The following is a 14,527-nucleotide window of genomic DNA, read 5'->3' as shown; positions in this document are numbered from 1 at the left end:
GGGCTTAAAAGAGTTCACTGACTCAGCCGACCTGATTTCCTCGGGCAGGCTGTTCCAGAGCCTCGGGGCCCTGACAGCAAACGCTCTGTCCCCTTTAGTTTTCAGTCGAGACTCTGGAACAGACAACAGACCTCTGCCCGAGGATCTCAAGGTGCGTGCTGGTGCGTATGGGACTAAAAGTTCAGAAATATAACAAGGCGAGAGGCCATGAAGAGCTTTAAAAGTGATCAATAGAATTTTAAAGTCAATTCTAAAACATACTGGGAGCCAGTGTAATGAAGCTAAAATAGGAGTAATGTGGTCATATTTCTTTGTTCTGGTTAAAAGCCTGGCAGCTGAGTTCTGGACAGTCTGGAGTCGATCAATAGATTTTTGCGTTTAACAGGTGAAAAGGCTGTTGCAATAATCCAGGCGTGATGATTGGTTGATTGATTGACTAGATTGGTTCTTGTTCTTGTGTTTGGGTGTGCGGTCTTTGGGGTGGATCAGTATCTGTGTGGTCCACAGAGATGTGGTGTTTGTTGAGTTTCTCTGATACTCCAGACACGTACAGAATCACAATGTTGTTGTATTTTCTTTTCTTTTTCTCAGCAGCCGTACTATTGTTCCTGGATCTTTTGGCTGTTTTCATAAAGGTTCAGTTTGGATATCCACAAGCTGTAAGTGCCTCCTTCAGGGGTTTATGTTCCTTTAATTGGGGCTTGGTGGTGCAGGGTTCTGATGAGCTTATGCTCCACTGGGTGGGAATAAATAAATAAATAAAAAGTAGGTATTGCTCTGTGTGTGTGTGGGTTTCCTGTATACTCTGAAGTGCAGGCTCCTGTCCTCTTCAGTGTGTACGGTACATTCCTTCCAGCTTACGATATTTCTGAACTCACCTTCAACCCCTTAACCTACATACACTTAAACAAACACACACAGACAGTGACACATTCATACAGGATGTACCCACAGTCTTTGTTTTAGTGCACCTAAACACACAGACACACTGTACCCAGCTCTGGCACTGTGATTGAGATGAAGGGCACGGTGGCGATAAGGTCTTGAGTAGAGGGCTAAATGTGGAAGTTAAAAGTGATAAGAAGTACCCAACGAACTGACACCCAGAAGACAGTCTGCCAACACAGGAGGCAGTTGAGACTAGACAAGGCAGTTCAGTCGCACACAGGTTTATGCTTTGAGTTAGAGGCAATAATAATGAGAAGCTAAAGGTGGACGAAGAAGTTGAAAGGGGCGAAAACAAAATCAAAGAAACTGAAAGAGTGTCCAAGACATCCAGAAGCTGAAGGAGGGATCACAACGCTGAGAACGCCTCGAAGAACCTGAAAGGAACGCATGAGAAGATCCTGAGAAAACAAAGAGTTTCACGTCAAGAGAAGGCAAAATAATATAAAAAGGAGTGAATGAGAAACTGACTGCAGTGTTTGGAAAGCTAAAAGACTAGCCCAAACACCCAGGAAGCCGAAAGGAAAACTTATTAAGAGACAATAAATTCGACAAGGTGAGTGCCTTAGAAGAAGATTCGGGGAAGGTCGGTAAAAGCTGAAAAGTATGAAGACGCTTCGACATCCAGAGGCGATTACTGGTGATACTGATAGGGTGACCAAGAATCTGAAAGAAAGGCCACGACATTAAGTAATTTAACACGGTGACTTTGATGAAGCTGAAAAGGTGACCTTGACACGTAGAGCAGGAAATGGTGACCATGACTTTGAAGAAGTCGCTAGCAGACGAAAGTATAGACAGCCATGATATGGGTTGTCTATACTGGGTTGTCAGTGAGTTGTAGTTTGCGGTTTTAGTAATGAGTGGTATTTTCAGTGTTTAGTTGCTTTCATTCCTTTTATAACCTTACTAGAACCGTGGTTGAGAGACCTCGGTTTTTGACCTAATTGAGCCAGTTTGGTAGCAACATCTCTGGGGTAACGAATGGAAGAGATGCTGTCATACATGAGAAGGGAGATATATTTTTCTAATAAGGCCATACACAACTTTGAGAACGTGGAACAAGAGTTTCAATGCAAGTTTTCAAAACGCATCGCAAATCTCTCCAGTACAGGAACAGAACACTCTCTTTAAGAGAGTCTATAACGTCACATTGCATCACATTCATTTGACAGACTCTTTGCCCAAAGCGACTTACAAAAAGAAACCGTCTCTTTGCTGTCTTTGTTGTCCTTTTATAATTTGTTAATGGGTTGTAAATGTCTTCATTGGCTGCCAAAGCACCATCCGCCTCCAGCCTTTCCGGCAGAGACACTAAGGCCGACTTTAACTTAATGAAAAAACGTAGGCCTCTCATTTATTTTGGTAACGCAGTGACCCTGGGAGTGCAGAGACTCCTGCTAAATAACACAGGGTAGTTCTGCAAAAAGTTGAGACTGGCCCCAACATTGGCCAACGCAAGGTGCTGCATTGGCCATTCGAATAAATGCCAGAGCATATTCCTGGTAGATTACTTTGTAACACGAACGGTATATTTCTATGGTTTACCTCATGATTGTTGCGATGAAAGATCAAAATAACTGTCTATGCTATGGTCGGTCTGTGCTGCTCCCACCCCCACACCTCTCTACGTCATCACACAATATGTAACCACAAAGCTACACCTCACACAGACATTTTCCTCCCCACCTCTGTCGCATAAGAACGATTCATCATGGCAGAAATCGAGGGTGGACTTAAGGAGTTAACGTTTTCTGTAGTTTTGCTCGTTTTTCTGTTCACTTTCTGCTACATAAATAAAAAAATTGCATTATAAGCTGAACCTAAAACTTAACTGTCCGCTGTCCTCAGAGGTGAATCACATGGATGAAGAGGCCCCAGCTGCTCCGGTGTTTGTTGAAGAGATGAAAGAGGTTATGACAGTGGAGGGAGAGGAGGAAGAGGTGGTAACAACGCTGAAGATGCTGACCACGCTTGTTGACACGGTGAAGCAGACGGACGTGGGGGAGGAGGAGGAGGTTGACACTGAGAAAATAACCGAGGAGGACAAGGAGGAAAATCAAGCAGAGATGGAGGGAGGAGACGAGAATAAAGAGGAAGAGGAGGGTCGAGCAAAGAAGTTGTTGGGAACTTGGGAATCCGAGGTGAGAACTTCCTGCAACTTTTAAAACTCAACAAAAACAACCCAAAATATTCAGCTCAGTTAAAGCCTAAAAATGATCAGATAACTTGGAACTTTGACAAGAAAGAACTCAAAGAAAGGAAAATGAATATGACCAAATCCTCAAGCATGCACACCTGCGAATCTTAAATATGTTCAGTGTGGAATTCAGTTCTCCCATTTGTGAAGGAACCAGGTAATTAATTTGTTATCTTTTAGATTAGACTCATGTCCATGCTCGTATTTTAACAATGCAGAGATCTCTGTCTCAGCTGGTTTAGTTAATCTTATTTCAGATCAGAAGTTTTTTTTCCTCACCATTTTCTATTGTTAAAGAGCCGTCAGGTCTTTTCAGCCAAATCGTTTTTTGATCCTACCTTTAACCCATTTAAGTTGTCAGTCTACTTAAAACAAATATGACTTCATATCATATAGGTGATCTTCATTTCATGTGAGAACTGCTTCTTTAAAACCAGGACACCAGGGTCTCAGAGAAGGCCAATAAAGTTTTCTATTATTTACTTTTGGTTTTCTGATTTTGAAAGTTTCAAATTTGCAGTTGGACCTCTTGGTCTTTTAAGGAGGTTGTTCTTTCTATTAAATGATTTCCGTGTTCAATACGCCAATACACACAGTGTTCCCGAACTGTAGCTAAGTCCTGTGTACTGCTAAACGTCTTTAAGGATTTTGCTTTTCTTTGATGAAGTCTGCTGAGAGGCAGATTTGGTTCCTCTGCAGAGAAAGCCCCCTCTCAGCTCTGACTGGGAGTCTTTGTATTGACCTTGGCGTGGGGCATCGCCTGGCACTGCAGGTTTTTATACGGGCTTAGAGAGGATTAGTGGAACTACAAATGAAAATGTGCCATTATTAGCCTTTGATAGTGGGATTTTTAGGACTCAGTCGGGCCTGTTAAGAGCGGCGAGGGATTAGTGGTGCATAGAAGAGTTTCCTATGGTTGACTCACAGGTTTCTCTCTCTCAGTATTATTAGTATGGATAATTCAGTTTGCCGATATTGTACTTTAATTACCAATATTACTAAGAAATTGTTTACAACTGACTTTTGTCTAAATATTGTCCGTGTAATTATTGACCTCAAATTCTTACGTGCACTTGTGTGTTTTCAGGCCTCCTCTGATGTCAAGCCTCCAGTACCAGACCCAGCCTTTAACAGGAGATGCAGCTTACTCGCCAGTGATGTAAGTTCGTTCAATGTCGGTTCAGTTTACTATTTTATTCACATCTGTAGGTGGTTTCATTTAGTCCAGGTTAAAGGGGGGAAAAAACACATGGTTGTTATGGTGCGGTCCGTGGACAAACAGGACAAACACAGCGCTGTGAACATAAAGTACCAACAGGTAACTTTCTGTTTTGGCGACTGTCATTCTGTAATATCAGCGGTGCTGCGTGGAGCCAATGTCGGGGAAATCAAATTCCAGTGAATGACTGCAACTAATAGTGCACTTTACCGAGCCTTACAGTCGGATGTGTGTGTATTTATCGTCTCCGGTGTCACATAGAGCTCACAGAGTAGTTGGCAGTGCGACTGGACCTGATATTTTCAGGAATTGCTGAGTGACAGACAGTTTTGGGCCCAAGCGCAAGACACAAGAGAGCGGAGTACAGTCTGAGGAGAAATTTATTAACTCTCACAGAACTCAGGGCGTACACATATACATATATATCCAAACAGGGTGAGCCCATGCAGTGATAAACACAATCCACAACTGACAGATACTTAAGTCCACGGCGGAAAACACATACAGGAAAAGGACACTCGACATACGACGCAAGACAGAGCACAACAAGCTACAGTGATCCAGCAGTGACCAAACAGAACGGCAGTTGAGATATATCTATAGATATATCTATACAGTATATCTATAGATATAGATATAGATATATAGATATAGGGCTGACGAGCATGGAGGGAATAAACAGGGGAGACATATCAGGGGCGTGTTCAATCTCAAAATGGTTTGCAACGTTTTCGGATTGAACGACATGTTTCGTTGAAACGTTGTGCAACACTCAAGGTAGTTTTCTCCCGTTTGGTGGGCGTGTCACAGGTGTTATCAGCTGCAACACGTTTGTAAAAACAAAGGTGTTAAAAAGGCAAGAAAATGCAGAGCGCTTGTGTACACAGCAGGGTATTCAAGGCACCACAGTTTTGCTACGTTTTGTCGGCGCTGAAGTCGCTGACAAAATTTAATTAAGACAAAACAGGAAACAAGCAGGATGCCAACAACAGATACAGACAACTGCAAACTAAAACAGGAAACCGGACAAGATGCTGAGACACGACTGACAGGAACTGAACGGGGCGACTGCAGACTGACAGAACCAACAGACTGAACTCAAGAATGAACAAGAACAAGTACAAGACTGAAAACCCGGCATGATCTGTAACCATAAGAAACCAGATTCAGACAAGCAGACAGACAAACCAAACCAAAACACCAAAACAAGCACGCGACAAACATCTGACACAGACCATTTCAACATCAGACAGGAACAGGAGTAGAACGCTGATTCAAAACCAAAACCTCAGAACAGAGACCATAACTATGTAAACAGAGCGAAACAACAATTAATAAACAGAACACAGAGAAGATAAGGCCAAAAGTAATAGTAAAGAATCTTTTAGCATTATATCAAAGAGGATAGTTGTAGTTGTGGTTGTAGATAGTTGTGAACTGTGAAGGAACTGATCTTAAAAGCAATCTGTTTAAGCAACATACATTAAAAATGCTCATCATCAGTTCTTCGTGACGCCAGGGAACATCACCAAAAATCAGCCAAGAGAAGACGTTGATCTGACCCAGTTTTAGTGTTATATTTCATGTAACTACTGTGTTATTTACCCAAATCTGCAGACTGTTCCAGTGTAGCTCTTTTTACATTTCACTATTTGTTTCTGTTAATAAAACATTTTTGACAGTTTAGGGTTAAACCTGAGCTTGTTGTGTCAAACACTGTCTCAAAACCATTTTGGTAAATAATCCAACAGTAAAAACACTTAACGCAGTACTGCATCTGATCTTTATTTATTTATTTTTATTTTTTATCTTTTATTTTTAGCCTCTGTGCTTTGTTGACCCAAAGTCATATTTCACTGTGTAATATCTCCTGCTTGATTTTCAATGAATACAAATGCTTCTGGATGTGAACTCTTACACACGTGTAAAGGAAGCGAGGCGTCGTCCTCTTCCTCCTCCACATCCTCACAAATGACCTAAACGCAGGGTTGCCATTGGTAACCATCCCTCCAACGATCGAATGACTGGCCTTTATTCAACACAGAGGAGGTCACGTATACTGAAATGGGAAAAAGAAAAAAAAACGCCATTTGGCTTCTGCAGCAGCAGTTTGAAGCCTGTATTTCACAGTAAAACGGTGAATGAGGGTGAATGCTGTTGTAGGATGTGGGAGGGTGAGATATTGATTCCCTGGTGTGAGTCTAACTTGACAGCTTGGCTGTTTGGAGAATGACTCATCAGCTACAGTGGAAGCAAGTCAACCCACTTTAAAAAATCATCTTCATTTATTCCTCCAGCTGCTGTCGCTCCGCTGTCTCTCTGTATATCTCTCTGCCAGTGAAAACCTGCCTTCAAACGTCATTATTAATCATCACACGCAGTAGGAGAGTTCAGTTCATCACAAGTTTAACACAAACATCTCAAGACTTTGCACTCGGCTGTAGAGGCAGAATCTTTATCTCAGCAGGTGGGATGAGACACACTCTTAACATTTTTTGTTTCCCTCGCCTGTGTGAATCCTAAAATTCCTCGTGCAGCTCTGCATTAAGCACAGTCCTGCAGCCAGTGTAGAGATTTTGCTATTGTAGCTTAGAGTATATAACAGCACATAGAGAAGAAATTATACAATAATAAACGCTACATAATATACAAGAGGACATTTATAAATACACAGAGCCTCACTGAGTGTTACGTTTCCGAAAATGTTTATATATTCATTTCTAATATATCATAAAACTTGTGTGTTTATTTGTGTTGACGCTGAACTTGGCCACTTCCTGGACTATCACATGCTTGCCGGTTAGAAGCCGTTTATTTAGTGCCATTAAGCACCTTTTGTTTTGTTCCCCACTCTAGTTTCCTCTCACAGATTTGGGCGAACAGCTTGTCTGTGGATTAATTCCATTTTTCTCCTGGGTCTTTCCAGAAAATCTGCCCGTCTGTTGTTGGACCAAACGTCCAGTCAGACTCAGGCAAACGCCAAAACTGTGGCACTTTTTTGAAATGAAGTTCAGTCCATCGGCACTGTGGTTGTTTTCCTGTGAAGTTCTGCACTGAATGAAAAAAACATGTTGAGCTAGCAAACAAAATGTGACAGAAGTTACATAAACAATCATCCTGAAACACCTCATATTTTACTGTGAATATGGACCAGCTGTAGCTCCAATGCTAGAGAAGGCACTCTACACAGATTTGAGGAAGTATTTATTGCACTTTGGATTTCTTCTTTATATCCTTCTAAGTAATAAATTACCACGGAGCAGCTGATTATGGCTTCATTTAAAATCATCTTTTTGACAAACCTGACATGATTTCAAACCTGAAGTTAACTGATATTAGGCACACTTGTTATATTCATTATGAGTAATTTATGAACATGTCAAACAAAAACAAAAAAAAATAAATATTACCAGTACATTATTATTCAATATTACAGTAATGTTATCATGTTCTCCCCTTTAAGTAAAAAAAACATAAAAAAATAATGAAAAAACAAATCTCTTCTTCAGATCTTCTCTTTAAGGAGAGAAACGTATTACTTTATATATTATTAATTATTAATATCTTTTTGTTCCCAGTTTGTTTTCCAGGCATAGCTTTAGTTCAGAGTGTTGCTGCAAAGATCAACTCTTAACACAGTGAATATTAAAATATATTGTGTGCTGCAGCCTGGCATGATTAGAGGGATACATCACCAGGACAGTTAGTGTAAAGGGGTCCACTTATGCAATTATTGTTACCAGGATAACACCACGTAATGTCTTTATGCTTAAATGCTTTGGAGATGAAATAGCAGTAGTTTTGTTTATGCTGCACACAGCCAACAAGACGACTCCTCTGTGAGCTTGAAGATTAAAACTCTGCAAAACAACCAACACAAGATTCCTCCTGGGCACGGAGCACAAGTGCAGCAGGAGTTCAGGTTGCATGAAATATAAAGTCATATAACACAAACACACACTCAAACACACTTTAATATCTCCTCCTCCCTGCAGGTGAAGTATAAGGAAGACTTTGAGAAGATGAGGGGGCAAAGTCTGTTTGTTCCCGGAGCTGAACTCATCCACGCCAAGAACATCAGCGCTGTGATATCTGAGGTCTGCACACACAACATGCATGGTTGTTTTTCTTCACTTATGACGAATAATCTAATCCTGATTCTAACCGTAAACCCAGACTGCTGGTTTAAGAAGCGAGGACTGGGCCAAATATTGTATATATAAAAAAAACTAGTCACAAAGTACAACAGCACACTCTCTCTCATATCCATCCACCAATATGATCAGTTTTGCTGTTTCAGTCAAAGTACAAAGAGGAGGGAAAGAAGGAAGCGTCGATGTCTCTGTACTCCATCCTGCCACAGACTCCTGAGACGCAACACGCCAGAGAGGCTTCAGAGCTGCAAAGTGAGGTTGTTACAAGATTTGGTTCAACTTGTGTACCTGTGAAGTACAGACAGTGTTGATGGCAGTAGACAAACAAGAAACAAGTTTTTATACGCTAGCAAGAATAAGTAATATATTTACTTAGCCTCTAAATATTGTACCTATAAGGGTCCGATGATTTTAAATTGGTTTTGGAGTTGGTATTTGTGATCATAAAACCTGATTCTAACAAAGGTTTGTTTGTTTGTTTGTTTCCCAGATTAAATACAAAGGAAATGTGAAGAGCTCCTCCTCTCTTTATTCTCTGCTGCCAGAAACCACAGAGACCCAGTTTGTCAAAGAGCTGACTGAGATACTGAGTGAGGTCAGACATGATGGATGATGGATGGAACAATTGATAAATAGATGGATGGATGGATAAATAGATGGAAAGATGGATGGATGGATAAATAGATGGATGGATGGAAGGATGGATAAATGGATGGAAAGATGGATGGATGGATGGAAAGCTGGATGGATGGATGGATAAATAGATGGATGGATGGAAAGATGGATGGATGGATGGATGGATGGATGGATGGATAAATAGATGGATGGATGGAAGGATGGATGGATGGAAGGATGGATAAATGGATGGAAAGATGGATGGATGGATGGAAAGCTGGATGGATGGATGGATGGAAAGATGGATGGATGGATGGATGGATGGAAAGACGGATGGAAGGATGGATAAATAGATGGATGGATGGAAGGATGGATAAATGGATGGAAAGATGGATGGATGGATGGATAAATAGATGGATGGATGGAAAGATGGATGGATGGAAAGCTGGATGGATGGATGGATAAATAGATGGATGGATGGAAAGATGGATGGATGGATGGATGGATGGAAGGATGGATGGATGGATGGATGGATGGATGGACGGATGAATAGATGGATGGCTGGAAAGATGGATGGATGGATGGACGGATGAATAGATGGATGGCTGGAAAGATTGATAAATGGATGGATGGATAAATAGATGGATGGATGGATGGATGGAAAGATGGATGAATGGATGGATGGATGGACGGATGAATAGATGGATGGCTGGAAAGATTGATAAATGGATGGATGGATAAATAGATGGATGGATGGATGGAAAGATGGATGGATGGATGGACGGATGAATAGATGGATGGCTGGAAAGATTGATAAATGGATGGATGGATAAATAGATGGATGGATGGATGGAAAGATGGATGGATGGGTGGAAAAATAGATGGATGGATGGATGGAAAGATGGATGGATGGATGGATGGACGGATGAATAGATGGATGGCTGGAAAGCTTGATAAATGGATGGATGGATAAATAGATGGAATGATGGATGGAAAGATGGATGAATGGATGGATGGATGGAAAGATGGATGGATGGATGGATGGACGGATGAATAGATGGATGGCTGGAAAGATTGATAAATGGATGGATGGAAAGATGGATGGATGGGTGGATAAATGGATGGATGAATGGATGGATGGGTTGTGATGGTGGAGGGGTGGATAGATACAAGGATGTAACATGACAAGCGTCCAAAGTTTGGCTGGGCAGATGTATGGCTGGATGTGACAACAAGGAAAAACAGCTGTTACCAGTCCAGACCTTATTGACATGTTGTTTTCCTGAGACTCACGACCACTCGTCACAGTGAAACTCTCTCTGCTCCTCAGAACAAGTACAAGGAGGAAGGAAAGAAGGAGATGAGCAGCAGTTTGTACTCTCAGCTTCCCGAAACAAGTGAGACACAGCTGGCCAAGGCCGTCCACGAGTTTCAGAGCGAGGTACTCAAACACGATGCTAATTCTGAGTCATACAGCAGCTGTGTTTCAACATATTTCATCAGTTAACTTAAGGATTCAACACGGGGTTTGTTTCATGCAGCAGTTGCAGGTTTAATTAAGCTGCAGGTTTGACTGAGAGGCATCCCACTGCAAATTAAGTAAATACACAAAGCAAACACAGAAACTTTATTTAAAGTTTAGCTATCAGGAGAAATCAAGGCTACACCAGCACCACTAACATGTACTGCACAGCAAAGTTATGTACCAACAGTAATTTCAAGCCATCGTTCCCTGTCATTACTCTTGTTGCTTATGCTTATTCATTATCCTTTTACAAGCTTCTGTTGAAAACGTCTTGAACTGACCTGAAAGAGATGATCTGTTCTGTTTCAGAAAAAATACAAAGAAGAAGGGAAGAGAAAAGCCTCCATCTCCCTCTACTCCCAACTCGCCGACACTCCAGAGATACAACACGCTCTGGAGGTGTCACAGCTGCAGAGTGAGGTACACACACACACAGAAAAGACACTGATGATATCGCTCTGAAACAGGTAACAAGCTGTCTTGGCAGCAGTGACATTGTTGTCTTTCTCTCTCTCTCTCTCTGTTTGTCTGTCTGTCTGACTGTCTCTCTCTCTCTCTGTCTGTCTGACTGTCTCTCTCTCTCTTACACTCTTATCCTCCCTCTCTCAGGTGAATTATCGGCCCAAGTTGCTGGTTAGAGGAGCTCCCTCCTCGCTTTACTCTCAGCTCCCCGACACCACAGACATCCAGTTTGCCAGAGAGATGACTGAGATGCAGAGTGAGGTAGAGCACACTGTGTACCAAGAGCTTGAAATCTTTGCAACCAATTTTGGTCTTTGTTTAAAGGTCATTCCGTCCTATTTACTTGGAGAGTCTTCTAATTTAGTCAGAAACCGCTGCATGTTTGTGTTTTGATTAAGCAATTCATAATTCAGGCCTTAAAATGGCTGCATAATGACAGTCTTCATAGCTAATTCTCATTGACAAACAGAAAACGCCATAAAGGTATTCAGTTTGTAATGAGACTGTAGTGAAAAAAGGCGATCTAGAAGGTGTAAACCAGCACTTGATTGAGATTTTAATTGATTGATTGCAGTCAATCAACCAATCTCATCTGCAGCCCTCCAAACTGAAATTTAAATCTGCTTTCTCCACCTCTGATTTGGTCGTGTACGCACATGAACATCATGTTCGGGTTGGTTGGAATGCCTGCACATTTGATTGAAAAAGAAACTCACTTGGTCCGGCCAAACTTTCACAAAGATCAATGAACTACATCTCTTGTCTTGCACAATATACGTCACCAACATGTTAACGCAGTAATGCTAAGCTAATGTTCATTGCCTGCTTGATTCTAGCTAGCTAACGTGGCTATGTTCCAGGCACAGATGTATCTCACCTGATGAGTTTAATCCAACAACTCCTGTTTTGTTGTGGTCTTTCTAATTACATATTTACAGTTTTACAACAAACAGCGACTTTCTTGACTTTCAAAATTATATTTTAAACAGACAAACATCATGTGTGTAATTCAGATCACGCTTCAAACTGGATAATAAAATCTGTTGTCTCTTGCCGTGGAAGGAAATTCATTTACCCCGCGACCCTGTACGCAGGATAAACGGTTGGCGATGGATGGAAATTCATTTAAACAAAGCATTGCCATAAATAACACACAGTGTTTTCACTTTGTGCTAACAGCAGAGGTTCAGTGCTGACAGGTTGTTTTGTCCTCTCAGAGTAAGTACAAGGAGGGCGGCAGGAGGAGCCTCTCCCAGAGCTTCTACTCTCAGCTCCCTGAGACCGCCGAGACTCAGTTTGCTAAAACTGTTGCTGAGCTGCAGAGTGAGGTGAGACAGTCTTTAATCATTATCGCTCAATTGTGAATACCTGTTTTAAAAAGCTACAGTACATTAAAATGTGTTTTTATGTTCAGATGCGGTACAAGGAAGCGGGAAAGAAGGGCGTGAACTCGTGTTTGTACTCTCTTCTCCCGGAGACTTTAGACACGGCTCATGCCAAGGAAGTCTCTGAGCTACTCAGTGAGGTAGGATAACTATAACTAATATTATTAGATAAATAAATCTGCTTCCTGTGATGACGGCCATTGGTATACTTCCTTTTGGATTTAATCCCTACACCTTTTCCCTATTCGAGACCTTTTTAACCTCCGACCAGGCCGTCACTGAAAATAAGAATTGATTGACTGACCTGCCTTGTTAAAAAAAAGGGCGGGGGGGGGGGATAATAATTCAAATAAGGTAGAGAGATAAGGTGTTGCCATTGCAGCTCCCCTGGCTCAGACAGGAAGTGAATTAGGTAAAACAATCCTTACCAATCTTCATGCAGAAATGAGAGAGGGGAGACTTTTATTGACATGAGACCATAAATTCTACATTTTATTCTGATGTATTATGGCCTTGTATTACTGCAGGTGAAGTATAAAGAGGACGGTAAGAAGGAGATGAGCATCAACCTGTACTCTCTGCTGCCTGAGACCATCGACACCCAACACGCTAAAGAGGTGTCAAACCTGCAGAGTGAGGTATATATATTACGTTTTGTATATTAATATATAGAAATGCTGTCGTTATCTCTGCTGGCCCGTTTTCACTCGATAAGTTAAGTATTTTAAATCAATGAAATAACAACTGCTTTAGCATTCATTTCCAGTGCATGGCTCCTCTCCTGTCTCCTGCAGGTGAAATATAAAGAAGGTCTGAAGCAGAAGATTCAGAGCAGTTTGTACCATCAGCTCCCAGAGACCACAGAGACACAGCTGGCCAAACAGCTGTCTGAACTGCAGAGCCAGGTACGGTACACGACGCCACAGTTCTTCTCTATAAAACGTGGCTGAACAACATGTTCAAGGTCAGAAACAAGACCAATAACAGAAACAAGAAAACCATGGAGTCTTTTTACACTTTTAAACGTAGATTTCTGTTCTTCTGTAATGACGGTGGCAGCACTCGGGGGAGAACAGCAGCGAGTTGGAAGATAATGTCACCAAAGAAGAAGAGTTCTTCTTATCCAGACTCAGAAAATGATGGATTTTAATAATTATTTTTTGTTTAAATAATTAATATTTTCTCTTGAGAGCTAACTGGTGCTGGAGAGAATCAACGTGGCAGAAAGAAACAACCTTTATTTAGCTTTATGTCAGAGCATTGAGACAGTAATATGTACGTGTAAAATACGTTTAATATACCTGCCAATAACATCTCAACAGAAACAGAAAATCCCAACAGCAGTGAAGCAGCATGAAATAAAATTTAGACATTTGCAAAATCTGTTGAAGATGAAAAGGGTTGTGCTAAATTTGCTGCTCTGTAGAGCTGCTCTCAGGCGGCGCTTTGAGCTACTCCAACTATCTGAAGCGTCACTTCTCACTCATCCAAAGCTTTCATTGAAAGTCAGACCTGTGAAACCCAATTTTATTAACTTTATTACTTTATTATATTCATGTTACATGTTGTTACCAACCCTTCAGTTTGTGCAGTTTTTTTAAATTCTATGGAAACACGCATTGAATCACAGTGACATAATTCAGGTTTAAGATTTCCTCTCTCCAGAGGTGGAGTTTGACACATCAACACCAGCAAACAAGACTAATTTAATCTGAATTTACTCCCTAAAAATACCAAAGAGACCTTAGTATAAATCATGGTATTTTAAGGTCACTTAATTAAGTTCTCCTTTAATATGTAAGAGTCCTTAACCGTTAATTAAAGTAGATTTCCTTTAATCACACATGAAATATTTCACATCTGTTTATTATCTATTTAAGCATTTACAGTATTAATGGGTAAAAAGGTTTTAAATATAAATCAAAACTCAATTATCTAAATCTCAGGAGTTTCATGTTACGTTACTCTGAAATGCATTTAACAACAGCACATCTCTGTTCAAAAGTCTTGAGCACTGAATTT

General features: G+C 41.0%; 2 protein-coding genes across 5 annotated transcripts in view; both read left to right on the top strand.

Moving 5' to 3' along the window:
- The window catches only part of LOC123967839 (LIM zinc-binding domain-containing Nebulette-like), a 117,682-nt gene that overhangs the window by 45,416 nt on the left and 57,739 nt on the right, over positions 1 to 14,527 (top strand). The gene's annotated exons all lie outside the window — the stretch shown is intronic.
- Positions 13,343 to 14,527, top strand: part of LOC123967828 (nebulin-like) — a 52,665-nt gene continuing 51,480 nt past the window's right edge. Inside the window, exon 1 of the mRNA XM_046044093.1 lies at positions 13,343 to 13,410. The gene's annotated coding sequence lies outside the window, so the exon portion shown is untranslated. The remainder of the gene's footprint in view (positions 13,411 to 14,527) is intronic.

The sequence above is a fragment of the Micropterus dolomieu genome, linkage group LG01 (assembly GCF_021292245.1).
Source record: "Micropterus dolomieu isolate WLL.071019.BEF.003 ecotype Adirondacks linkage group LG01, ASM2129224v1, whole genome shotgun sequence".
Lineage (NCBI taxonomy): Eukaryota > Metazoa > Chordata > Actinopteri > Centrarchiformes > Centrarchidae > Micropterus > Micropterus dolomieu.
The sequence above is the reverse complement of the archived record's forward strand: the minus strand, read 5'-3'. Positions and strand labels throughout refer to the sequence as shown.